The sequence below is a fragment of the Rhinolophus sinicus genome, chromosome 1, assembly GCF_057876585.1.
Source record: "Rhinolophus sinicus isolate RSI-liver-muscle chromosome 1, RSI-T2T, whole genome shotgun sequence".
In the NCBI taxonomy this organism is placed as follows: Eukaryota; Metazoa; Chordata; class Mammalia; order Chiroptera; family Rhinolophidae; genus Rhinolophus; species Rhinolophus sinicus.
In genome coordinates, this window is record NC_142501.1 from 46092580 (window position 1) to 46119746 (window position 27167).

Here is a 27167-nt window from a genome sequence, read left to right on the forward strand (position 1 = left end):
TTAGCTGGAATGTATTTTTTTTTTCTTTTTTCCTTTTTTCTGTTCATTTAGATTTGGGGAACTCTTTGGGTTTTTTTTAGTGAATAATCATTGAAGTGCTAGAATTCCAGAGAAATGAGAATGTTGTTTGGAATAGGTTAAATTTCTAACTTAATCAAACTTTCAAATTAACACTAGTATTCTGATTTAAGCTGAACAGCAATTCACAACAACTGATTGCTTTGTGTTTTTTGTTAACATCAGTGTCAATACATATTGACCAACACAGACATGATAAGGTCTTCCTACTCCAGACTGTATGCTTTCCCCCCCTCCCCCCTCTTTAACTCACAATCAAGCTCACATGTATTAACCTTTGGGTTACTACAACTAAGCATTTATTTAATTTAAAATAGACTTTATTTTCTTTGAGATTTGCAATGCTGAGTACATACATCATAAATTTCACTTCTGTAAATACAAAAAGGTCACTTCTCACTTAGCCATTTATAACTTGCAAAGAAAAGGAAATTGGCTTAAACTACCACAAGAGAGACTTAGGGCAAAACCTTGACATTTTATGAAATGCATGCATCACTGATGGACTTCTAAGTATACGCTAACTTTGTTGGTAATAATCAAGATAAGAGAACAAAGAATTGGTCCATGGGCCACAGTAGAGGGCATCACCTTAGAGGACAGATTAGAATTTAAAATGATCTTGAAAATTTAGAGAAATGATTAGAAATTATCCAAAAAATGTCTACTTAAGTAGGAAAATTATCTGCAAAATTTGAGCTAGTAATCTATATAATCACAAAAACTGAGCATGAATTTAAAATAAAACAAAATAAATAAAAAAAACATAAGCCTTATGTAATCTACAAGGGTAAATATTCCAGTGCATATAATAGTGAGATGAGGAATGTACTTATGTATACCGTGTTTCCCCGAAAATGAGACCTAGCTGGACAATCAGCTCTAATGTGTCTTTTGGAGCAAAAATTAATATAAGACCAAGTCTTATTTTACTACAAGACCTGGTCTTATATAAGGAAGGGAAGGGAAGGGAAGAGAAGGGAAGGGAAGGGAAGGGAAGGGAAGGGAAGGGAAGGGAAGGGAAGGGAAGGGAAGGGAAGGGAAGGGAAGGGAAGGGAAGGGAAGGGAAGGGAAGGGAAGGGAAGGGAAGGGAAGGGAAGGGAAGGGAAGGGAAGGGAAGGGAAGGGAAGGGAAGGGAAGGGAAGGGAAGGGAAGGGAAGGGAAGGGAAGGGAAGGGAAAAGGGAAAAGGGAAGGGAAGGGAAAACCGGGTCTTATATTAATTTTTGCTCCAAAATACTCATTAGACCTGATTGTCCAGCTAGGTTATTTTCGGGGAAACAGGGTAGGAGCTGAGTTTGAATCCTCGCTTTGGCAAAGCCTTCCCTGGCAGAGGAATTTAAATAGAGATCTTAAGGTTTAGTAGAATTTAAGTAAATTTGATGCAGGGGAGAGGGTGCTGCAGCTGAGGATATTCTAAGATGGCTAGGCTCTTGAGAAAGACTTTCCTGGCTCTTAGAAGATTTACATGTCAAAGGGGTAGAGAAAGAATTTACAATTGCAAGTTTTCTAAGTAAATGCTCTAAGAAAAGAGATGTCAGGGGCCTAGGGTCAGGAAGATACCTGTCTAAAGTTTAATCAAGCTGAGGGGAACTTGAAGACTGTCTTGGTCAGAAGGAAGATCAAGCATACAGGTAGAAGCATCTCAGAAGTGTTCCTTATATTCTCTTTCTTCATGAAATGATGCACTCCAGGCATTGTTTAATTTGTTTTTTGTTTTTTTTTTAACCATGGGTTATTTAGCAGCATATTGCTTAATTTCCCAACATTTAAGGATTTTATAGTTATCTTTTTGTTAATTTCCATTGAGATTAGATAAACTCTATTTGATTTGTATGTCTTGCTTAAGAACACTATTTACAAATGTTTTTTAAGCATTTGAATCAAATGTGTATTTTCAATAATTGCGTATAGTACTTCCTATTACCTATTTTAGGTCATTATATAATATAACACACATATAACAAAGGTATTCTATTAATATATACGATAATATATATTACATATATTAGGATTTGAAGTCAATTGATCCTGCTGACAAGACTTGATAATGGATTGGATATGGGGGAGATTACAATAAATAAAAGAATCAAGAATACCTCTAGATTATTGTTTTACGGCTTGAGTTACAGTGTGAATGGCGATGATATTTTCTGAGGAGAAGATTCCGAAAGAAATTGTGTGGAAGAATATGTCAATTTGGCATGCCAAGTTTAGATGCTTATTTAATATCTAACTGGAGACGTCAATTCGGTAGTAGGCTATAAGAGTCTGGAGCTCAGGGGAAATGGATATATAGACTAGGGAGTCATATAAATGGTACTTAGAAGCATGGATTTAATTACCCGGAAGGTTTAAATAGTGTTTATATGAAGAGTCCTAAAGCATCCCAACTTCATAGATAGAACAGAGGGGTAAGAATCAGCAAAGGAGAGAAAGGAGTGGTTAGCAAAGTGACAGAAAAACTGTAAGTGTTTGGCTAATAGTTATGGAAAAAATGGTCTCAAGATGGAGTTAAGTGGTTAACTTTGTTAAATGGTTCTAAGAGGGTAAATTACATGAGAAAAGAAAAGTGACTATCGATTTTGGTAACTGGGGATCCTTAGTAACTTTCACAAGAACAGTTAAGGAAATCCTATGTAAATTTTATCATATTTTTTGCCAATAGAAGGTTTTAAAACTTCTATTGATCATGAAACAATGAAGGAGTCCACACATTTATCAATCTCCTACTATATATGAGTCACTAGGGATCTGATGATGAAAATCTATGGTTTATGCCTTGATGAAGCTCATAGACTTGAAGGGAGTCAATCATGCAAAAACAAATTAAAATACAATTTTACAAACCCTGTGCAAAAGACATATCCAGTGCTATGGAAGATGGAGATGAACATTGTCAGTTTAGCTAGGGGAAGCTTTCAGAGAAGAAACATTCCTACAGGCTGAGACTTGAGAACTGCCTGGCAGTTTTCTGGGGAGACACGGGATGGAACAACATTCCAAAGGCACTGAAGAGCAGGGTAAAAGGCTCAAAGGCAGGACATTTAATGAGATGTTTCGAGACCTGTAACATTACCCTGGGAGATATTTACAAATGTGTGTGATGGGGGAGGTGGGGTGTGTGAATGATTGTAGAGTACTACTAGCATTTAGTAGGAGGGGCAGGGATACTAAATTCCTTTAATCTTTGAGTGGATTCCCCTGCTGAGCTTATTCAGTACACCCCAATAGAGTGTTTCTAAACAGAGAAACACTGTGGTAGGGTAGGATACGCGGGGCAGAATATGAGGAGTTGAAGAGTAGGGATGAAATTCAATGTGACAAATCTTTTGGAAGTGGAATCTAATTTGGTTACTGATCAGATGGGTCTGAGGTCGGGCAAAGTGGGACTTCCACATTTTAGACATGAGTCACTGGTTGGGTAGTAATACAGAGATATAGGGACAGAAGCAGAAGTCAGCAGATGAGAAATGTTGAGCTTCTTTTGGAACAGGCTAAGGGGTGTATGGGAAATACTCAAGTATGATGTTCAGTAGATAATTGAATATAGGAATGTGGATTTCAGAAGAGAGATTGAAAATGGAAATAGAACTGAGAATTATATGTTAATAGTAATGAAAACCCAGAGTATATAACATTTCTCAGGGAAAGTTAGCCAAACAAAAAGAAAAAAAGAAGTTGAGCAAGATTAAAAATTTAAGAATTATATATTCTTTATTCAAATTATTTTGACACACAAAACATGTCCATGTTTTATACAGTTGTTTTAAGGAAAGCAAGATTAACAATTCAGAAACTATACATTTTTAATATACTCAGTAAGATTATTTGGAAATTTGCAATTTATTTTATATAATATCTACTCTGCTAATTACTAGGGGTCAAATAATACTATGGTATACAATATTTATTCTTCAATTATTCCTTAATAATAAAATTATCTTGTTTTTAGTGTCCATTCTACTTATGTTACTTAAATACTCCTTGGAAAGTTATGAAACTGAGATAATTTTTCATCCCTTTTCTAATTTTGTTCCCTTTTTTTGTAAGTAAAAATAACTTTTAAATTGTTTCTTTTTTTTAATTAAAGTTTATTGGAGTGACAATTGTTAGTAAAGTTACATAGATTTCAAGTGTACAATTCTGTAATACGTTATGCATATATCACACTATGTGTTCACCACCCAGAGTCAGTTCTCTTTCCATCACCATATATTTGATCCCCTTTACCCTCATCTATCACGCCCCCCACACACCCTCTAGTAACCACTGAAGTATTGCTGTGTCTATGCGTTTTTGTTTCTTCTAAAATGATTTTCTTAATGAATTGAATTTCTTAACCCAATAAAGTATAAGGATCATTAATATTTCTTTCATCTTTGTATTCATGTTCCTAAGAAGGAAAAAAATCTTAATGTAAGAAATAATTTCTTTATAATATCTTAATTCATCGGCTTATACTTCTATGAACTGTTCACAATAATTTTAAAATAAATTTTCTTTCCAGTACAAATGGAGATTGGCTTTACAAACTTAACTTCACATTATCATATTTTGTTATCTTTTAAACCCCTTTGTGACACTTGTGTAACAGTTCGTAATTTAAAACTTATTTATAGTTGCCATGTTATTTAATTCTTATCACAACTCTGTGACAGGGTATTAGTAATGCAGTTTTATGGAAAAGAACATTTCAAATTAGGAGTCAATGTCACATAGCTAGTAAGGACAGAAGGTCCTCAGGTCACCTCCTCCTCCACCTCTATGTCCAGAATTCTTTAACCATACCTGAGCTATTTCGAAATGATATATATTTGTCAAAACATTTCCTTGTAGTGCTCTTACAAATTCCTTGTGAGCACATACTAAGTTACAAAATCATATCCTTTATAGAAAATGGCTAGGGCATGACTGATTCCATTCCCTGCCCCCATTTTTTTTTTTTTTTTAACTGGCACAAGGGTCTCCTATGAGATTGAAACAAGTACTACATTTTTGGGGGTTATAACAAAGAAAGGTTATTTTCATCTCTAACAGCTCCTGGCTGATCACAGTGTTCCATGGCACAGAAAGGCCTGAATAATTTCTTTAAAGAAAACACTGAAGCCCAGAATTAGCATTCTTTCTGGCTGAACTGCAATTGCACACAGGTTGACCTCTCATTTTTGCAGCAGTATTTTCGTTAGGTCCGTTGAAAGGCTGCTCCCTTCATTCCAATGCACAATGAGAAACGTAGACAAGGAAGTGGAATTTCAGCAAGAAATTATGTCTGTAGTACCCGTTGTCTACATTTTTTCACATTTGAAGTAATTGAAACCTTCAGTTTTGTGCAGTCAAGGACTATTTATTTTGATGTTATGATACAGAAACATCTGGTATTTGCACGTAACTATTCAAGCTCTGGTAGTGTTCCCCAAGCCCTGTGCTGCGATGGTCAGTGTGAGGCACTCTTTCAAAAGTAGGATCAGCGAAAGGTGAGAGGGTGTAGGTGTCCTCTAGTTTCATTATTGTAAATTATAAAGTCACATGTACTGTAGTGCATCTGCATGGAAGTATGAATAGTTTATTATTGTTATTTTCATTTGTGGATTCACAATGCTTTCTAAAAAAACAAACCTTAAAATTAAAATAAGTGGAATAATTCAATTCCATCAAGATGAAATTAAGTAGTTATAAAGAATATCTTTATTCTAAAGCACATGAACAATTTGATTATTATGAATAAGGGGTGAAGATTAGTATTATTTAAATTGAACCTCCTAGTAAATATGATTTTAATACTGACTGTCACAATCAATTGCAATTCTTTTGGCAACAGCAGCAGAATATAAAGTGCATCTCACATTTGCCCATAGCCAACAAGTAAGATTCCACTTATAAAGGAGGAAAAACCATAAAATTGTAGATTTAGAGTTTGATGATATTTATCTTATGAAGTGAACTGTAGTTATTCTACAATTAATCAATGTAAGATGAAACAAGTAGCAACTGTGAGGGCTTGTTTAAGTAGATATAGTATAGAAAATGCTTTCTTTATTTACATTTTAATAATTTGTTTATAATGATTTTTTGCATAAATTTGATGTTTGGAATATTACATTAAAACATTACTTATCTTGATCATTGATTTTTAGAGGGCTCCCTTTAAATTTTATACCTGAGTTAAGTGCCTTATTGTTTTCACCATGGTCCTGGACAGTGTTTAGATATTTTTAAGGCAATAATAAATTCTAATAATTGTACATATACCTCTAAGTTTCATCCTTTCACCGATTATCTTAACTAGTTGTCTGTAAGTATCTCTTTGACACAGTATTACAGGGCAGGGGCGGGGGGGGGCAGGAAGAGGCAGAACTGCACGTAGGGGAGAAGACTCCAGGCTTCAGAACTATACTGCAGAGAAATGAAGAGAGTTCTGCTAGATTGTTTTGCATTCTGGTACTTTTTAGAGATCATGAAACTGAATCTATAATCCTATCAAGTTTGGAGAAACCCTGTAGCCTTAGTTATGCCAAGCTTTGTGTTTCAACAGATATTGCAAAATCCTTCTTCTTTATAAAGCAATCAAGTTACTTTATCACCTCAAAGGATGCTACTGTTACCTGGAGAGGGGATCTCTTGTGGATTAAATTAGCGATCTTTATAACCCCAGTTATTTTGGAGAGACAGATTCACCAAGTCAGACATCAGAAAAATGAATCTCAGGCCCAGTGTTTCATTCAGAAAATTGTCAGAGGAAGTAATTAAGATTCCTTTGAACCTTTTCTAAAGAGCCATTTAGGTGTGACATTATCTGGAACTAGAAATAAAGTAGTGATAGAAGAATTAAGTTTGTACTAAAACATATATATAAATAAAATCAGAAATTTTCTATCTCAAAATTTTGCTTAATTACTGCCATTAGATGTTATTAACTATCGTGGTTCCCCGAAAATAAGACTGGGTCTTATATTAATTTTTGTTCCAAAAGACACATTAGGGCTTATGTTCAGGGGATGTCATCCTGAAAAATCATGCTAGGGCTTATTTTCTACTTAGGTCTTATTTTTGGGGAAACATTGTGTATGAGTGTGTGTGTGTGTGTGTGTGTGTGTGTGTGTGTGTATTCATAACTTTGGATACTGAAGACATGAAAATAATTTTTAAAGCGTGTGTTTATAGCATCTACCAATTTGTATATCAAGGTTCAAAGTGGAATTTTGAGAATAGATGCCACCATAAGGAGTACAAAAAGCTTAAGAGATAGCATATAATCAACAAAAATATAATTACGAGAATTTCTAAAATGTATGTATAAAAGAGGATGATCGGAGACTGTGTAAGAGGTTGAGACTGGCCTGAGCTGATTAATTCTTTTTCTGTTACCTTAGATATATTGTATAATCTAAAGCACATGATGTATAGAAAAATGAAATATGAAGCAGTTAAATTCCAGTGACAGTGAAATAAGCAGAAGCTGATGCATTATGAAACTAATGATGTGGAAACTTCCTTATTGGAGTTTCAATTTTAATTAATTGTTTTCCAATCCCGTGAGTTGAATCTTGCTTTACTTACCAAGTCAGAAGCCTCAGTGCATTTTCATTTGTTCATAAACTATTTGGTGCACATACTAACGACGCCTTCTCTAAGGGAAAACCGAAAAAGAAATCCAATAGAGTCTCACGAAACTCTTAGACAGGTATGCTATTCCAGTACGAAATAACATTAGAAATAAATCTCATTGTCCTATAGCTTTTTAAAAAATCAAGGCCTGTGAAAGCTTGTTGACTTACTCAGAAACACAGATAGAACATATAAAGATTTGGGCTAACACCACTTCTTATAGATTATAAATCAGATTTTTTCCCTCTTTACCAGACTGTCTCTCTATAGTCTTTTCTTGAATGGTCAATATGCACATTTTTTTAACATGGGCTTTAGAATAATTTGCTAAAGAGCTTAAATTTCAACTAACCTAAAGTCAATGTCTAGTGTTACTTATTTTATAATTTTATTCTTATAAATATTCTGCTAGATGTGGAAAATCAATATATTTAAAAGGCAGTTCAGAAATAGGAAATCTAAGATGTGGGAAATTCAATGTATTTAAGAGACAGTTCAGAAATAGGAAATCTAAGAATATTTAATCTATGTTGCCTAGAAAGCCCTTAATTCAGGTTTAATTAATGATAATGTTAAAAAGTGAGAAAGATTTGTATCACTGTTTTTGTGAGTAACTGAGCTGCAGAGTTAACAAGCAGGATGGGCAACTACTGACTATGTTGCTTGTATGGCACTTTCTAGGAGAATTGCCAATTGTAAAATAAAACTTGGCTTAGAGTGGGTGGTGTACTTTTAACATAGGTAACTAAAAAATAAAATAATCTATTATTATGTAATACCACCAATTATTTAATCATACCAATTTTATTAAGATTTTATTGTTGCAAAAACCATTTAAATGTTTCTTATTCCCTCCCTCTGCCCCAACTGTTATGCCAAAGAAAGGTGTGAGTGTCCAGGTGGTCATGGAGGGTGTTTGTTGTTTTTTTCCCTTTGGGAGGGAAAAACAGTGCCAACAAAGCTTTCTGTAGCAATGGGAGAGAAAACAATACAATTCTTTTGGAAAATAAATAAATGTTTCCTTTTTCATCTGAGATCCTTTTCCTTTATTTAGACTATGATGTATGCACTTCATTTATCATCTGAATATGTGATAATGTACACATGGGAACTGGGATAGAATCACATGACAAATGTCAAAGAAGGAGTACAACCCAAGTCTCAAGGGCTCCTGACTCTAGCTTTCTGAGGAAGTCATGCTTATACTTTTATATGTTAAAGTAAGTTTGCCTGAGGAGAAACCTGGATAGCCAGAAGCTGGAATATTAATTTTGGCTTCCCTCTAACTTTTCACATAAACTTATTTCTTATACTTATGTTTTATCTGCAAAATAGTATAATGTAGATGTTATGTAGAACTGTGAATTATTTGACTGATTCTGAATAGAGCTGTTTCTAAACTGCATTCAAGTATCCTAGTCTTAAAGATAAATTTATTTTATGATTATTGTATAAGCAAAAAGTATTGAGAATATGTTTTTTCCTTGATTGAAATAATCACATTATTTTGTCTCCATTACATATACTCCATTGCATTCACTTTATGATAGATGAATTTCATGGTTAAATGCCTGAAATGGGAATTTTATTGTAATGTGAGGAGTGTGAAGTGAGAGAATAGATAAGTAAAATCTATTCTGGAATTAAACTTAGGGAAATAACAAATAGAAGGGAGGTGTGCAATATTTGTTGAAATGTTATATATTTTGAAGATTTACTTCATACCTGTAGTGATTTTATCACGTTTTCTATCACCTAATAATCCAGTAGTCTGAGTTACATAGTTAGGCTCACCAAAAGGGATGTGAGTATCATTCTGTGCCTTCATAAGCTCAACAGTAATATTGTTGGGAAACCATTTAATGTATCTGAACAGGCCAATCAGATGTTAAAGGGTATGACATAGGATTATGTATGTGGAATCAGTGTGCAAGAGAAAGTGGAACGAGGAGTTAGAAAGTTGGAAGAAAGTTATTGTGATTAAGCTATAAAAAGAAGAGTTTCATTAGAATGGGGCAGTGAGACTAAAAAGGGTGTAGACACCATTGAAACTGCCATTTTACATGAATTTACTTTCCTAGAGAAGTGGAAATGAAGTACACTAATGTTTCAAGCTTAGATGTGTAGGGAAGAAGGCCCTAGTAGCCACCATATGCCGTTTACACATATTGTCTCATCTAATTGTAACAGAAATACAGTCTGCAGAATAGGAAGAAATTGTGAATGGTGTTAAAGAAGAGAGACACAATGAGTTTTATACACAGAAGACCTCTAGCAGCATTTGTAAATTCAAGAACTGAGTATCAGTAATTCTTTAACTAAAGAGAAAGATCTGGAAATGATCACTGAAACTTTTAAAGTATGTGAAAGAACCCATTCAGAGAGAAAGGTAAGAAAATCATGGTCAGAATTTGGGTAATGACTGCTTCTCTTATTGGATGACAGGAAAAACGCAAGTCAGTGAAAAGGAGAAAAAAGCCAACAGACAGCTAGCAGAATGTCCAAAGTACAAGTGCTGTACCATACAAGCCAGAGAAAGAGAGCCGCAAAAAGTAAAAAAAAAAAAAAAAAAAAATGGACAATACCAATATATGCTGTAAATAGAATGAGGAGAAAGAAGATTAAAAATAAACTTTTATTTTTGAAATTAGAAAATAATTAGTGATACAAACATTTCAGAAAGCAGGAACAAATCTATAAGATTTTGAGAAAATCTTACTTTGTGAAGAAAGTCAACAATTCAGAGACCAAGCCAGGATACAGAAGATCTAACCCCAAACAATGATTTTGGGAGGAGGGTCTTAGTGAAAATGAAATTTGGGGAACTTCTGGGAGCTCCACTCTAGAAAACCGCTAAGCTGAGTCATTCAAACTGTGCTTCTATTTAGAGAATATCGATTTAGTAGATTTAGAAAAAAAAATTAGTCCAGGTTTACTCTGGAAGAGATTGAGAGGTAAAACAGAAACAAAGCAGAAAAACAGATATTAGTAACCTTTATGGGATGAGAAATTTTGGGTAATATCACTCACTAAGATTCAAAAAAGGCAAATGAACCATTATGATCAGTGAGAATGAGAGTTCTGACACGATATATGAGGGTTGTGGGTTTAATAGATAAAATGATGTCTTGCTGCAGGAAAGAAACAGTGTCTTGTTGGTCATTGTAGCCCTGACACTCAGCAAAGTGCCTAGCATAATATACATTCTGTACATAAACCAGGAGTTTAGTGACAGATTGAAAGTATGGAGAATCATTAAAGAATTTTGAACAGGGGAGTGAAATGACTAGGATAACATTTTTGAAAGGTCAGTGGCTGCAATAAGGGTAAAAGATTTGATCTGGGAATGAGTGTAAACAGCCAGGCTATTGCAGAAACATAGATGAAAGCTGTGGAAGACATGATTGTGAATGTTTAAATGAAGATAAAGAGAAGTGGATAGATTTGAACTGAAGAATCAGTAGAACTTGGTTATTGGACATGTGAGGTGAGAGTGAGGCAGGGCCGGATAGTGCTCCGAATTCTGGCTTGAGCAGTAGTATGAAAGATGTCGCCAAGAACTGAGCCAGGAATCCTAAAAAGAGGCTGAATTTGGGGACAGGCAACGGTATGATAATGAGTTCAGTTTCAGGTTTGTTACATTTGATATCTCTATGGACTATCCTAGCAGAGAAGATCAGTGAGCTGTTGGATTTATGCCTGGATCTCAGAGAAGAGTCTAGATTTGGTTATTAAAACCATGGAAGTAAATAAAATTGCCCATCGAAAATATACAAGGGAGGACATAAAATCCAAGCTAGATCTCTGAGGAATGTCTACACTAAAGGATGGGTAAAGGAGCTCCTGAAGTAAACCGAGAGTGTGGTGTTGCTGAGTGCAGAACGCTTTTCCAAATAGAAGGGATGATAAACCTGCATGAAGGTCAGGTAAGATCAGAACTAAAAGTATATGTGTCTTTTGAATTACTTGTAAGTAGGCGATTGACCTTGGTGGGAGAACTTTCAGGTCAGGGAAGGAGGAATGGGCTGGACATGAGCTCTTAGCGTTAGTAAATGTGGTAGGAAAGGAGACAAGGTTGAGGGAGAGTGATATAAGACTGAAACAGAAAGCAAGAGTTCAAGCTGCTCTTTTCAGTAGGGTACTGGATGATAAAACAGGCCTAGAATTTTCTATGTGTTTTCCTATATTGTATCCCCCAGCCTTTCTCCCGAAGTGATTCCTGTTATGTGGAGTGACTTAAAAGTAGGTAAGGGGCAGGGTCCAAAACACTAACTGTGTTTTTTCGGTTTACTCTGTTATTCAAAGTTGTGGATAAGAAAGAGAAGTATTGCTGTGAGTCACTTACTGTTCTTTCAGTTTTCTAAACGTAGACAAATCTGTTTTGGCATGGTCTTTCATTCATTCCATTGTTTCCTCACTTTCCTTATCTTATTGTTATTCAAAACAGGCCAGAATATTTTATCTTTCCTCCATGTAAGATATACTTTTAGTGTTCTGAAAGTACTCCTGTTATGGAATTTTGAATTATACAGTTTTACCCAAATTAATTATGTGGTTTATGACAACTTAAAAGTGCCAAAATGTATTATACTGTTATGCTTTAAATGATTTATCTTCCTTAAGAGTTATGTGTATTTATAATCCAAGAGTGATATTAAACATATCTAACAACAAACAAGTCCTATATCTGTATCTTTATCTTTAATTTAGCTTTATTTATGTCTGTCTATCCATCAATGTGTATGTATTTGCACAAGCTTTCAGTAATTGATCTTGTATAGGCAAGTGCACATAAACACATTACCTCAGTTGATATATGGTCCTTCTAAAGACTAATACAATGTGGCTACCATATCTCTTGACTCTGATATTAATGCTTGTATAAAATAACACCTTCAATAAATTTTAACTCCATGAAAATCAATACCTGGATTAAAGAAAACTAAATTCTAGACTTGTTGTATGAAACAAACTGCTGATGATACATTCTGTGTAATCCTATAGCCAATTCCCTTTCTCCTTGACTGGTTTGTCATTTTCCATTTGAGAAAATTACAGTATGGTTAAGTGCATTTAATTTTTATTTTTATGTTCATCCTCTGCAACAGTGAGAATTCAGACATTTTTCTATCTTTTCAAATACTCAAAAGCTACATTTATCTTTTAAAATATAAAGATATATAAACCTACCGTGTTTCCCCCAAAATAAGACCTAGCCAGACAATCAGCTCTAATGCGTCTTTTGGAGCAAAAATTAATATAAGACCTGGTATTTATATTATATTATATTACATTACATTATATTGCATTATATTATTATATCATATTATATAAGACCTGATCTTATATTATAGTAAAATAAGACCAGGTCTTATATTAATTTTTGCTCCAAAAGACGCATTAGAGCTGATTGTCTGGCTAGGTCTGGTATTTTTGGGGAAACACGGAAGGAAGTGATTTTATTATAGAATAATATTGGTATAGCATAATGTTGGTATAACATAATATTGACTTTTGTATGTTAACATTGTGCTGTTGTGAACAGTAAGAAACTACAGAGATTTTAAAGACCAAAAGCAAAATGAAAATAGAGCCAAAAAGGTGTTAGCTTTACGATAATCCTCAGCATTCTTCACTTAAAATAAAAAACAGTTTTTCTGACCCCTGCTTTGTGCATGTTGCTGTTCTAAGTACATTGTGGCAAATGTTAGACATGATCCCTGTTCTTAAGCAAATTGCTCACAAAAGATAGAACACAATTCCAAACCAATGTACCAGAAAACATTAGCTTATGTGATTTAAATTTTATACATAAATGTAAGAAGCATATATTTATTTAGTATAGAACACAGGACTTCAGATACGGTCTGATCAAATATAGTCTTCATTACACTAATTTTTATCAGCATACTTAGCATCTCTCTTCTCTAAAATTCCTAATTATGTGGTTACTGATGAAATTTTACTATACAGTCCCTTTTTACCTCTTTCATTACAGTATTGACGCACACCAACATTATTAATTCAGACTTCTAGATTTTTGTTTTTTTCCTTGCTTGCTGTTAAAGTTGTGATTTTTCAATTTTATATGAATGTAATTTGAAACCAGTAGTTGATACTGGTTTGCTGAAAGAAGGGAGATTCTAATAAGCAAAAATATGGAATTACAAACCAAGAAAATTGTAAAGAAAGATAATCACTTGACGGAAATGGGTGGGATGAATTGATCAGTAAGAGAGATGAGGCCAAAACAAATTAGACAGGAGAATTTCTTTAAAAATTAGGATAAAAAAGTGAGAATTGTTGATGGAAGGAGCCTCTTCACATTTGAAAGTGTTGTTTGGAAGTTTCCCAAATAATATGACTATGTGGATGGAATGGCACTAATGATTACAGTGTCAGGAGAACTTCGAAGAATAGAATTCATTTTTGGACAATTAAAGAAAGAAGTGGGTCTGTCAGTAGTTCTTCTCATGGATGAAGAACATTTGCAGTTTCACAAGACAACATGTAGCTCGGTAATGATTATGAAAATTAATTTGAGCTGATAATAATCTCCTCCCATGGAGAAGAAAACTAACGGTGATTGTCAACTTTTGTCCAAATTTTAAAAAACAAATTCAAGGTGATAAAGTCTGTACTTCAAAAAGGTACTTCATCCCTTCCACCGAGTCTAATTCCATGAACTCTTATAGAAATCAATTTACTTTTCTTTTTTTATTTTATTGGGGTGACAATTGTTAGTAAAATTACATAGATTTCAGGTATACAATTCTGTATTACATCATCTATAAATCCCATTGTGTGTTCACCACCCAGAGTCAATTCTCCTTCCATCACCATATATTTGATCCCCCTTACCCTCTGGTAACCACTAAACTATTGTCTGTGTCTATGAGTTTCTGTTTCTCATTTGTTTGTCTTGTTCTTTTGTTGTTTTTGGTTTATATACCACATATCAGTGAAATCATATTGTTCTCTGCTTTTTCTGTCTGACTTATTTTGCTTAGCATTATACCTTTAAGATCCATCCAAGTTGTCACAAATGTTACTGTATCATCTTTTCTTACCACCAAATAGTATTCCATTGTGTATATATACCACAACTTCTTTATCCATTCATCAATCGAGGGACATTTTGGTTGTTTCCACGTCTTGGCCACTGTAAACAAAGCTGCAATGAACATTGGAGCACATGTGTCTTTATGTACAAAAGTTTTCAGATTTTTTGGGTAGATCCCCAGGAGAGGGATTGCTGGGTCATATGGTAATTCTGTTCGTAATTTTTTGAGGAACCTCCACACTGCCTTCCATAAAGGCTGCACCAGTCTGCATTCCCACCAACAGTGTATGAGTGCTCCTTTTTCTCCACAGCCTCTCCAACACTTGTTACTATTTGTCTTGTTGATGATAGCCATTCTGACGGGGTGAGGTGATAGCTCATTGTGGTTTTTATTTGCATTTCTCTGATAATAGAAATCAATTTACTTTTATTATGGTAAAATAATTTAAATCATATTTATATTTTCCTACTTTTAACTTTTTAAACCTTTCTTTTAGTTTTTTTGAATCAAAGGTTTACTAAAATTTTTGAGAAAGAAATTAAAATAAGTCTTACAAAGTATTTATTTCTAATGTTTAGTGAAGAATCTTTATTTTTCTTTATTTACTGTAAGGAGAAAAGATTTGTTTTTATAACTTTACATGCTGTATTTGAAGAAGAGCTAACTTACATTCAAATTAAAATTCAATGAAATGGATTTTTAAAAATATAATGAATGTTTCTTTAGATAAGTTTCCTTTTGAGGATCTGAATTTGGGGGATATTTTAGATATGAAGTATAACTAACTGGAAGTTTGGATAATTTATCCTTAGCTGTATAATTCTTTTCTCCATAAGATTTTTCAATTCAAAATAAGATCTTTGCTTACATTTCTCTAAGAGTGATATCCTATTAATGGGTAACATATATAATTATGTTATGGATAGGCCATGGTTCATTTTTATTTTTGTACTGTATAGCACTATTTATTTTTATACTTCTACGTTTTTATTTTGTACTGTTTACTATTTTTGTACTATTTATTTCATTTGAAGAGTCTTTTCTCCCAATTCCAGGTAAAACATGAACATGATATAAGTCTAGATATCATCATTCAGAAACTTAAGAGTGAAAATGCTTAAACCCATGAATTTTATGAAAGACTACAGAAAGAGTTACATAATATTTTGTTAGTTGTAGGCACCAGCAAGTTTTTACAACCTAAGGTTGAGGTTAAACACGAAGAACTAACACAATGGCTACTTGAAATGGTACAAAATTGTCCTGGGAAGTATGGCCAAATACAAACAAGCAAACAAACAAAAACAAACTTTAGAGGTCAATATGAGGCAAAAGTGTACTGTGAGTAGTATGTTACTGCATTGTTACTTTATGAGTCACTTACATATCTAGACAGATTCTTAATGTTATAAAACAAAAGTTTATTTGATTCGTTCTGTGTAACTTATTAATTATCTATTGTAAAAGCTACAAAAGCAACTATTTAGGGCATTTGCCTCATTCCACATCATGAGATGTAATGTTATTGCAGTCCCTCGCACTGGTATTTCTCCATTATTCTTTTGTTTTATATTTCTATTTGATTGAGTTTGGAGTTTTAAATGTTCTAAGACAGACCAAGAGTTCTTCTGGTTATGTCAATTATTGGATACATAAGATAAAATAAATATAGTAAAATTCATTTAATTAGACACTTAAAATGCGTCTGTTTTATGGTTTGCAAATTATAGCTCAGTAAAGATGCTTAAATAAACAAACAAACAAACAAACAAATAACTAACTAGGACAGGCTTTCACCTGTAGCCACTACTGATTTGTGACTTGGGATTCTTGGGTTTTCTGTGAAATACAGTGGTGTCAACTATTCATACCCCATTTTTATATCTTAAATTGCTCTTTTCCTATTGGATACTTTATCAACTTTGAAATGTCCAATGAGCTTCCATTCTTAAAAACAAACATGAAACAAAACAAAATAAATCTTCATTTGTTCTTCCTTCCTCCTCTTCTGCCTTCTCTTAGGTTTTAGATTTTAAAACGTATTCTGCACACTCTGTTTCCACATCTTTATCCCTCACCCTATCCTGGCCCCCATCCTTCTCTATTGTATTGAGACTGACTTTGCAGAGTTCACTAGTTACTCTTGAAAAGTCAGCTGACGTGATTTCTGCATAGTTCTCATCTTCTGTAATTCTCTGAAGTAGGGTACATTCTGGAGAACTTCTTTTCGTTAACATATTTTTGTGTGTTTCTGGTTTCAGTAGCTGTCATATCCCTTCTCTGATCACACTTTTACAGTGTCATTTCTCTTTTGGCTCATCTTGTAGGTCCCACCTCTCCTACTCCTGGATTATTATCACTTATGTCCTCTCCTTTTCTTGGCATTAACTCTCACACCTCTATGAAAATGACACCAAAATCCCTAATTCTAGCCTTGACCATGATGTTAAATATATTTCAACATTTTTATTTTTTTATTTTTCTGTCATCTCTTACTGAACCTTAAGAAAAAGGCATCCTCCCTCTTTTTCAGATTCTATCTCCCAATCTTAATTCATATATCCATATCTATACATCTAGTTAATCATGCCAGAATGTTCAGAGTATCTTTAATTTCTATCTCTTTTTTCATTCTCTAGATCCAGTCAGTTACCAAGTCCTGACAATTCTATCTTGCAATTCCTCTCATATATATATATATATATATATATATATATATATATATATATATATATAATATTTCTCTGTTTTCATAGTAAGAAACTCTTTCCATGACTGAAAAGCAGGGGAGGGGCTAATGATACATACATAATCTAGGAACAGAGAATCTTCTCCAGACCTTACTCTTTGTAAAATGCCAGGTGCCCTCCTGGCACAGAGTTGAGCATAATGTAAAAGAACAAGGTCTTTAGAGTCAGGCCAGGACTGGAACTATCACATATAGATGTTGTTCTAAATTATAAAAAGTTTCCTTCTAAAACATACATCCTTTAATTAAAAAAAAAAGTCACAATACTGATTTTGTAAAAAAAAAAAGTACTGCCATTTGTGGGAAAGTTTCTGTATAACACAAATCTACACCATCTATACTGTTATATGTAATGTCCAACTGACTCAATAGCATAAATCATTATAAGAAGCCAGATTGTAAAAATTTTTATTCTGATATAAAAATACAATTTGTTTTAACAGCTCACTATAAATATTAAAAATGTTATCTTTGAAAATATTTCATTTGAGGAAATTCTAAAAGAACCAGAGGTAAAGTTGTTCTATTTTCCCAGTGCCTAAGATATAGTCCAGAACCTAATGTTTATACTTGAATGTAGTTGCTATGCTATTTGGACAAAACTATGAGAAGTCTTTTAACAGACTGAAAGAAACTATAATAGCTTCACCATTTCCATGTTATAATCATATTTTATTGGTCTCTTATTTCAGAGTCAGCAAACTACAGGCCATGGGCCATACCCAGCCCATGTACTTTTTCTGTAAATAGTATTTTATAGGACCATAGTAAAAAACATTTATTTATGTATTGTCTAGGCTGCATTCCCACTACAGTGGTAGAGTTGAATAATTGTCACAGAGACCTTATTGTCCACCAAACACAAAATATTTACTCTCTGGCCCTTTCCAAAAAAGTTTGCTGACCCCTGGCCTTCGTAATCCCTTTTAAAGTATTAATTTATTTGAACTTCCACTTTGCTCAATTCCACATGTAGAAACAAAAAACAAAGACATTACTAACTGGAGTAAGTGAGTCACAGTTTTCCTTCTAAAATGTTTTTTATGGATGAACAATGAAAACTTAGTTGCAGTATGCTGCCTTAAACATTCACAGTTTTTTAGGCTTCATTAAACACAAAACAAAATAAAGAAAACGAACCAACAAAAAAATCCTTAAGGCAGAACAACCTGCTTTTTTTTCTTAACCAGATTTTAATTGGTACTACCTAGAAAATGTTTCCTGTAATAAATAAACTTTTCAACAACTAATCTTTTTCTTTTATTTTTTTGACATTAAAAAGTTATAGTGGGGAAAAAGTCCATTTAATAGTCAGAAGAACCATGTATTTAATAGAATAATGACTGAGTTCTCTGTTAGAAACTATATTTGATTGAAACTCAGGGATTTCTATGAACACCTATTTTGCTCATTAAAGCAAGTAGTTGAAGCCATACCTTTCACATGGGAAAATAATTATGTTTTGCAAGGCTTTTTTTCTTATAATAATGTATGTTAAAAAACTTTGTAAATAATTGTTTCTCAATTAGTATTATCTATTATTTTTATTGTAAAGCTTAAGTTCATTAAGTAAAATATGTCCAATTCACTGTATCCTTCAAAAAGTCTGTGTAACACTCAATTCCCCATCTGTTTGTTTTGAATTATTCAATGATTCCTTCTGTGTTCCTTCTCATTATTTAAAACAAATAAGAATTTAAAATTACTCACCTTTTTCACCTGCTATTTAGAAGAATTCTACCAAGGAAACTTATAATTTTATAGCTAATTATCTGGTGTCATTTGGATGTGTAGCTATATCTAAAGGCATAATTAGTTATGCAGCAAGAAAATACACAGCAAGCTGTAAAATGAATTTCGTTTTTATTGCGATTTCCAGTGTCTATTATGTCAGTGGCCAGAGATTGGACTTTAATTGTAAGTATATCCTCCAAGAAGTTTGCATTTATTTAAGATATTCTTTGTAATGTGTTTTAGAGTCAAGTCATGAAAGTTAAGTTTTCCCATTATTAATTGTGAATCAGTAAAGAAAAACTCTGGGATCCAATATACTTAAAGTTAAATGAAAATGGGAGAAGAAGGGAAATCTCTCTTTAAAGAAAGAAACTGATTATAAAATGTATCATTTCCACTGACAATCACAGTACATGTACCATCAAAGTACGTTTTGGCTAGATTATAGAAGTTTTATATAGACAAGCATAGTTCAAAGCAATTCAGTTCTAGTGTCTATGCCTGCCATTATTATGAGGACTCATTTTAGGCTGGAAAATTAGTCTCTGCAGAGTAGGTGTACTTCTGGAACAATCTAAGGAGGTTACAATTTAGTCTGAATTCTTAAGATATTGTGGACCATGTATCTCTTTACTGAAAGGGCCTCAGAGCAAAGTGTGTTCTATACAGTATTTTATATCTTATTCTAGGTCCTACAAAGCTTAAAAGTTACCTACTTGGGAACTACAACTTATCAATACAGGAATATGGAAGAGATGCTCTGCACCACCCACCAAAACAAACTACATTCAAATATACTAGAATTGGAAGTAATTGGAAACCAATTTGGAGTATTTATGCATAATGAGTGCAGCCAAAGACCAAACAAAACAAAAAAACAACATAGTTTGGGGATAATTACAAGAGGGTATCAGGGCTGCAGAAGATGATCACAAGAAGCCACCAATCTCAGAGTTTGTGTAAGATGGTCGTAGGAAAGATGTCACACAGACTTATTGCAAGAACATTTTAACTGGGAAACAAAATAAATAATCTGAATGATTCTGCTTTAAAGTTTAAGGCCATTAGAGATTTGGAATATTTGAGATGAAAGATTTGAAATACCAGCCACAAAATTGTGTAGTTATCAATACTACGGGAAACTATGATATGGTTTTAAGATATCCAGCATATAAAATAAAATTTGAAAATGTTTTTCATACTTCTTTTTCTCTCATATTTTATAGTGTCTTTTTTTTTTTTTTTTTTTTAGAAAAAAACCCAACAAAACCACAATGTAAATTTCATCTTAAAATTGCATGAATCAAAAGAAGGATTTTAAGGAAAGGTCAAAGCTCTCAATTCAAGTCTCTTGTTTTTGTTTAGAGGTTCGGGGATCACTGAGTAGGAAAGTGTGATATTTCTTGGAATAACTGATCTCACAAAAAGGTGGACTTTTCTTTTTTGAAGAATTTTATGCGAGGATGACAAAAATATTTTCTGTATCAAGATGGTATTACTCATTACTAAATCAGGCTTTGTCTTATACTAGAAAGCAATCACATGCTCATTAGTAAGGATTCCTCTGTTAGCAAGAGCTGTCTCATCCATAAGTGGCAAAAAGTGGGCACCAAACACATGAAAACAAATTAGATGTGAAACGTATTCAAGATCCTTGAAATGTAAGTGAGTAGCAAAAAAAAAATAGTAATCTTGGCATATAAGCAATGGCTGTTTTAGACCTCCTAAATCATCTTTGCACAGATAGGTAAAGTACTAGGAACAGGTGACCGACAACAATATCTGGGACAAAAGACCTGAGGTGGGACAAAGGCGTGAAGTCAGACATGGAGAGATGTCATGCAAGCCCTCAGAAGACCCACTAACACTGCACTCTCCCTCTTGTGTGTCTGTCCTGTTGGGCATCTGTGTTGATCATTCGAAATACAAAATTTAAATATTTCTTTAGGCTGGACCATTAAACATGACCCGATCATATGTTGAGTATGTGTCAGAAATCCCGGGGTAGACTTTCCTCTCCTTTTCCTAATGGGTTAATTGGAGACAAGTATTTCTCCCCCATTCTTAGGACCAACTTAAATGTAGTATGAATTTTGTTATTTTGATATCTTATATAGAATAAGAGGAAGGTTGGTCATTGTTATTTTTGCCTTTCATAAATAAGTCATTAAAGTGAAGTACTGGAACAAGAGAATCTAAAAGCCACATTATTAGGTGAATATAGCAGCATAAAAGACTCTAAATTTAATTATCTGCATACACTGTGTTTTCTCAGTTGTACTATATTCTAGTGAAAATGGATCCTTATTGATTTATTTAATGACTAATTACATTTTGGTTTCTACATATGATTTGTGTTCTTTTTCTTTTTTAGAGAAAATAATGCCTATCCCTTAGAGTGGCAATGTGACTGATCAATGTAACTGAGACTTGGAAGTTGAGTACTCTCTTTTCTGTTCTCTCCCTTCTATTATTTTTCATTAGTCATCTTGTAAGATTAAATACTCTTTAAAATATTACTTGGATATAATTTTGCCACACATAAAATGATTTATCCTTGAACTTCAATTTTGTGACAAAACAACATTTCAACTGATTTATTTTTCAAGTCTGCTGTAATTGACAAAGTATGTCTAATTTTTGAGGAAAACATCTATAATTCTCCTGCATGAAAATATTAACTAATAAAAACATATCTGGAAAATAATTCTTGTCCCATTCCGTCACATAGTTTTTCTTTTCCTTTATTATATTAAAAAAGGGGGTTCTAAAATGCCAAATCCACCTTTTTAATGGACCCGAGGAAAGCCAATCTTAGCCTCTATCTTATTGAACCAAATGAGCATTCTTTAGTCTTTATCTGATTTGCTCTGGGCAATTTTCCATTCTCTTGCTCACTCAGGGTCCCTCCCACAGATTCTTCTTGTTGGCTTCTGTCATGCCACACTCTCTTGGGTTTCTCTCTCTCTCTCTCTCTCTCTCTCTCTCTCTCTCTCTCTCTCTCTCTCTCTCTTTCTTTCTTTCCCCTTTGCTAGTTCATTTTTCCTCTACTTATTCTTTAAGGGTCTGCATTCTTCAGGGCTCTGTAGATCGCTTCTCTTCTCACTTTCCCAACCTTATACAGTTTAGTCTTTAGCAGTACAGGTTATATAAACTGACTACCTACGTTTAATCATGTACATTAGTTTTTTATCACAGTGTAACAAATTATCATAAACTTTTTTTGCTTAAACAATACTCATTTAGTATCAGACAGTTCTGTAGGTTAGAAGTCTGGGTGCAGTCCAGCTGTGTCCTCTGCTCAGGATCTTAACAGACTGAAATCACAGTGTTTGCTAGGGCTGAGGGCTCATTTGAGGCTAGACACCTTCTTCCAAGCTTACTGGTGTTGGCAGAATTCAATTTCTTGTGGCCATAGGATTGAAGTCCCCATTTTCTTGATGGCTTTTGGCCAGGGGCTATTCTCAGTTCTTAGAACCTGCCTGTGATTCTCTGCTATGTGGAGAGATCCCCTACATGAGATCTCTCTCACTTCATCAGGAAAGGCCTAATTCCTTTTATAGAGATTAACTGATTAGGTGAGGCTGACAAGGGTCTCTCTTTTAGTTTTGATTAACTCAAAGTCAACTGATTAATAATTAAACCTTGGGAATTATATTCCATCACACTTATAGGTTCTACCCCACACAGGAAGGAAAACTGTACAAAGTGTTTACACCAGAGGTTGGGGATGCTGGAGGCCATCTTAGAATTCTGCCTGTCAAATCCTAGTTCTGCCATTGATTAACTGTGTGAATTTGGGCAAGTTACATAATTTCTCTGTGCTTTGGTTTTCTCAGTTTTAAAGTGGGATAATAAATAGGATAGTCTTTATGGGATTATTGTGAGGAATAATTGGATCGGTACATGTAAAACTTTAGAACAGTGCTTGATACATAGTATGAGCCTGAAAACATTCAGTTGTCATTATTAACCTATTTTTCCCCATAGATACTGCATTCACTCCATGACTTCAGTGTTACTGATATTCCTATAACTTTCAAATTTGTATCTCCAGTAAAGGTCTCTTTTCTGAGCTTCAGACAATTGAAACTTCCTATTTCACATCTCCAGCTGGATATCTAATAATCAACCCAGGTGCAATTTGTCTAAACTTAGACTCATGATTTCATTTGCAAACCTGATTCTCTCCGGTGATTCTTATCACAGTAAGCAGTACCTTCTCTTGAAGTTCCTTACACTTTTTAATTTCCTCTTCCATTCCTATCATTCATTAAAAAAAAAAAAAAATGGGGAAAGGTGTATCTACTATGTATGAAACATTGTCACAGAAGATTTCATAGTCAGTGAAACAGATACGGTCTCTGTCTTCATAGTTAGCAATCAGATGAGAGAGACATATTTTACTTTATCCCCCCCAAACTTATTAAAACAAAACTTGTCTCCATCTCATTTACAAATACTTTGGTCAAAGCCACTGCCTCTCTTTCCGGAAGTGGAGCAATAACCCTTTACTGGGTTGCTACATTCACTCTTCCTCCACTTTCTCTTTCCTTCACCTGAGTTGCATCTTTATGGAGATCTTATTTCCTTACTCCTCTGCATAAATCCTTTCAATGGCCTCTGTAGTGTATGAGATAAAACAAACCTTCTTCATAGCATGCCATGGCCCTGTCTAACTGCTCTAGCTTTCTCAATCCCTGCGTATGCCTTCATTTCTGGGTTTTAGCCTTACGGCCATCTTTTTTTCCCTCAATACTGCCATGTTCCTTTATGCCTCAGTAATTTGCACCTGCCAGTCCTTCTAAAATGGGCACTCTTTCCTTTTCCTACTCTGTCTTTGCTTGATAACACTCAGCTCAAATTTTATTCCTCATGGAAGTCTCTCCCGATCCCTCCAGACTAAATTAGGATCCCCATTCTACTCTAGACTCTTCTTCCTGAAATTTAATATGGTGTATAGTTATATACTGATTTGTGTCATTATTTGATTAACATCTGCCATTATTCTAGGGGAGGGATGTTTGAGACAAAAATCTAAAGGATGGGCTTCAGCTATTTGGAAAGCTAGATTTTACAACTCCTTTGTTCTTGAGGGAATGTGACATAATTTGTATTTTAAATGTAAATGCTTTTCTCAGAATGTGCACTTGTTGGAACAAGCTTCCTAGGTAACTAACTACCCATGTGTCAGTTCAGACCAATCTTACCCTAATAGTATTTGGGAGTGAACACATTTATGATCATGAGGGTTACTGAAGACCTGAACCAAGAATGTGAAAAAGTGTTTTATAAATTATGAAACTCAACACAGAATTTCTGTTGTTGTTATTTTACTTAACATCACTGAAATATAAGTTTATGCAAACACTTGAATTTGATCCATTCGATTGCACCCAAATACTTGATTTCCTCTACTAAATGTTTTAGATCTACCTGTTTTTTTTCCTTAAATTTATGTATGTGTGTGTGTGTGTATTATGCTCTGTATATATCATATACATATATCATGTACACATGGGCTAGACAGACACATATACATAGGATGTATGTATGCTATTTATGGTATATACTTATGATCCTCTAAAATAAATTCCAGTTTAGTGTTCAGCATCATAAAATAGGGCAAGTTCAACAGTGTTGTTATTATAATTTCATTTAAAATGTTAATTTTAAATACAATTCAGTAATGTTGCATAAAATGATATTTGGGATAGAAACCATCAATAGGGCTTTGTAAGCCATAAAAATAAAAGTCAAATCGCTTTAGCTAAAAGTATTTGTTGATTTTATTAATATATATATAAATATGCCAAAACTTTGCTGTGATGGTAAAAGCAACAAATAAAAACTTCTAGTGGATTAAAATGAAACTAATTTATTGTAGAAAAATTTAAAATCATTGCTAAAAGGAAAACGTCTTTATCTTCAAGCTAACTGACTGTAATTTCATAATTATTGACTTGTAGATATCCACTTTGGATCATTTCTGAAGCTGAATTCAGAACAATCTTAAGGTAAACTCTCTACTTGTTGTGTGAGTTTGTATGTGTGTGTGTTTTATAGTTTTAAGGAATAAAAATATGTGGCAATACTGTGTGCAGTAGAATATTCAAGCATATTTCCAGCTACTGTTTTCTGGTCCATGATGAGCTCTCAATGATATTGATTCCATTTTATCTTTAACAATATTTCTCAATTTAAAAAATATTAAAACATTTGATAACCTGGTGACTACTACTTAATATCCTCTCTGAAAATACACATACAAGTAACTCACTGTGCAAAGATACAAAGCAATTAGAGCAAACTTAATATTGAATACTGTAGTACTCAATATACTGAGTTAACAGAGGCTGGAAAGAGTTATCAAATGTGGGCTGCTGTGACAGGGACATGATGTGGAATTCATAATAATAGCAATAACGATACTATTTACTTCATGTTATGTAATTTGGTTCTCGAACACTTTAGTATATATATGCTTTATGTAGCACAGTCCTTACAATGTTATGAAGCAAAAGTAATTTTATTGTTATTATTATTAATCTCATTTTACACTGAGAAACCTGAGGCTTGTCTAAAGTTATGTAGCTGGTAAGTGGCATAGTTACCAGCTAAAGTCTAACTAAGAAAACGAGAAGGGAGTATTTGGAGATATGAAGACCACTAATAAAAGCATGAAAGATAAAATAGATCTGCACTGTCCTAGAGACAAATTGAAATGCAAAGCATTTGAGGAAATATAATAAAAATTGTATAGCCAGACCAGACCGAGGTTGTAGACATATTTTGGTGGATAACATTAAGTGATTGTTCTAGTTCATCTCCAGTGTCCTGTACCTGCAACCCCCTAAGTTGTCTTTTTACTGTTGTAGTTGAGTACACGAACCCATAATTTGGTCAGCATTATTAGTTTTAAAAAATTAACAATAAAATACTAGAATCAGGAGGGATCATTGAAAGTTTTCTAGTCCAGTCAAGACATGAAATGATGACCTAATGCTGGGAGAAGCAGTGGAAATAGGGAGGTATGCTGTTGCAGAAGACATGAAAGCAAGCAAATGTGACAGTTCTTTATGACAGATTAGGGTAAAGGAATAAAGGAAAAAGAAGAACAGAGATGGCTTTAAATTTACTGCTATAGAAAAAAGGAAAAATTTCAAAAACTTTTGTCAGCGAACAGAATTAATTTGGTTTCTCTATTTTGCATTGGAAATATTGAGGGGGTCCCACATTTGTATATCCTATAGGACATAAAAAGTTAAATGGAAAAAAAAAACGTGGTGAAAATTGGATCCTAATTCCATTAATGCTTTCTATTAAAGACTTTAGAGTGGGTAGTTTACTATGAAATAATTAGTATAAAAATCGAAGCATATGGGGGCTAATATTTTAAACATGATTTTCAGCTGAACATTTTTAAAATAAGATATAGCGGTGTAAGCTTGAATATATGTGAGATGATGTAACCTGTACAATAGTATTGCCTTCAATGCCTAACTAAATTATCAAAGATTTTGTATGTTTGGGATTTGTCTACATATTCCTTTGATTAACAATATAATGTTAAGTTTTCTTAAGTAAATTAAATCAAATTATTTTAAACTCAACTCTGGAAAACATTTATTTTAAATGCTGACAATATCACTTCCCTTATTTTAAGCACTTAAGCATTTTCTTTCATTGGATATTATCATTATCCTGTTAACACTGCTTCAGGTAAAATACATTTAAAAATTAGTTTTATTTCAGAATCAAAATAATCATTCGTTCACAGTGTAATAAACATGTGAATTAAATGATAAACAGGGAGAGAAAGAAAAAAGGGAAGTTCTGCTTAGGCTATGTGGTACTTCATTTGGAGTGATGTCTCTTGGTAATGCTGGCCTACAATACTATATAATATTTTTATAATACTATAACTGTTTTTCCT

At 33.5% G+C, this 27167-nt stretch overlaps 1 protein-coding gene across 4 annotated transcripts in view; it reads left to right on the plus strand.

Moving 5' to 3' along the window:
- CNTN1 (contactin 1) overlaps positions 1-27167 on the plus strand; it is a 289420-nt gene that overhangs the window by 52239 nt on the left and 210014 nt on the right. For 2 of the 4 annotated variants that reach the window (XM_019756346.3, XM_019756344.3), the window contains exon 2: positions 25201-25248. The exons of the other annotated variants lie outside the window; for them this stretch is intronic. The gene's annotated coding sequence lies outside the window, so the exon portion shown is untranslated. The remainder of the gene's footprint in view (positions 1-25200; positions 25249-27167) is intronic. 4 annotated transcript variants of the gene reach the window in all.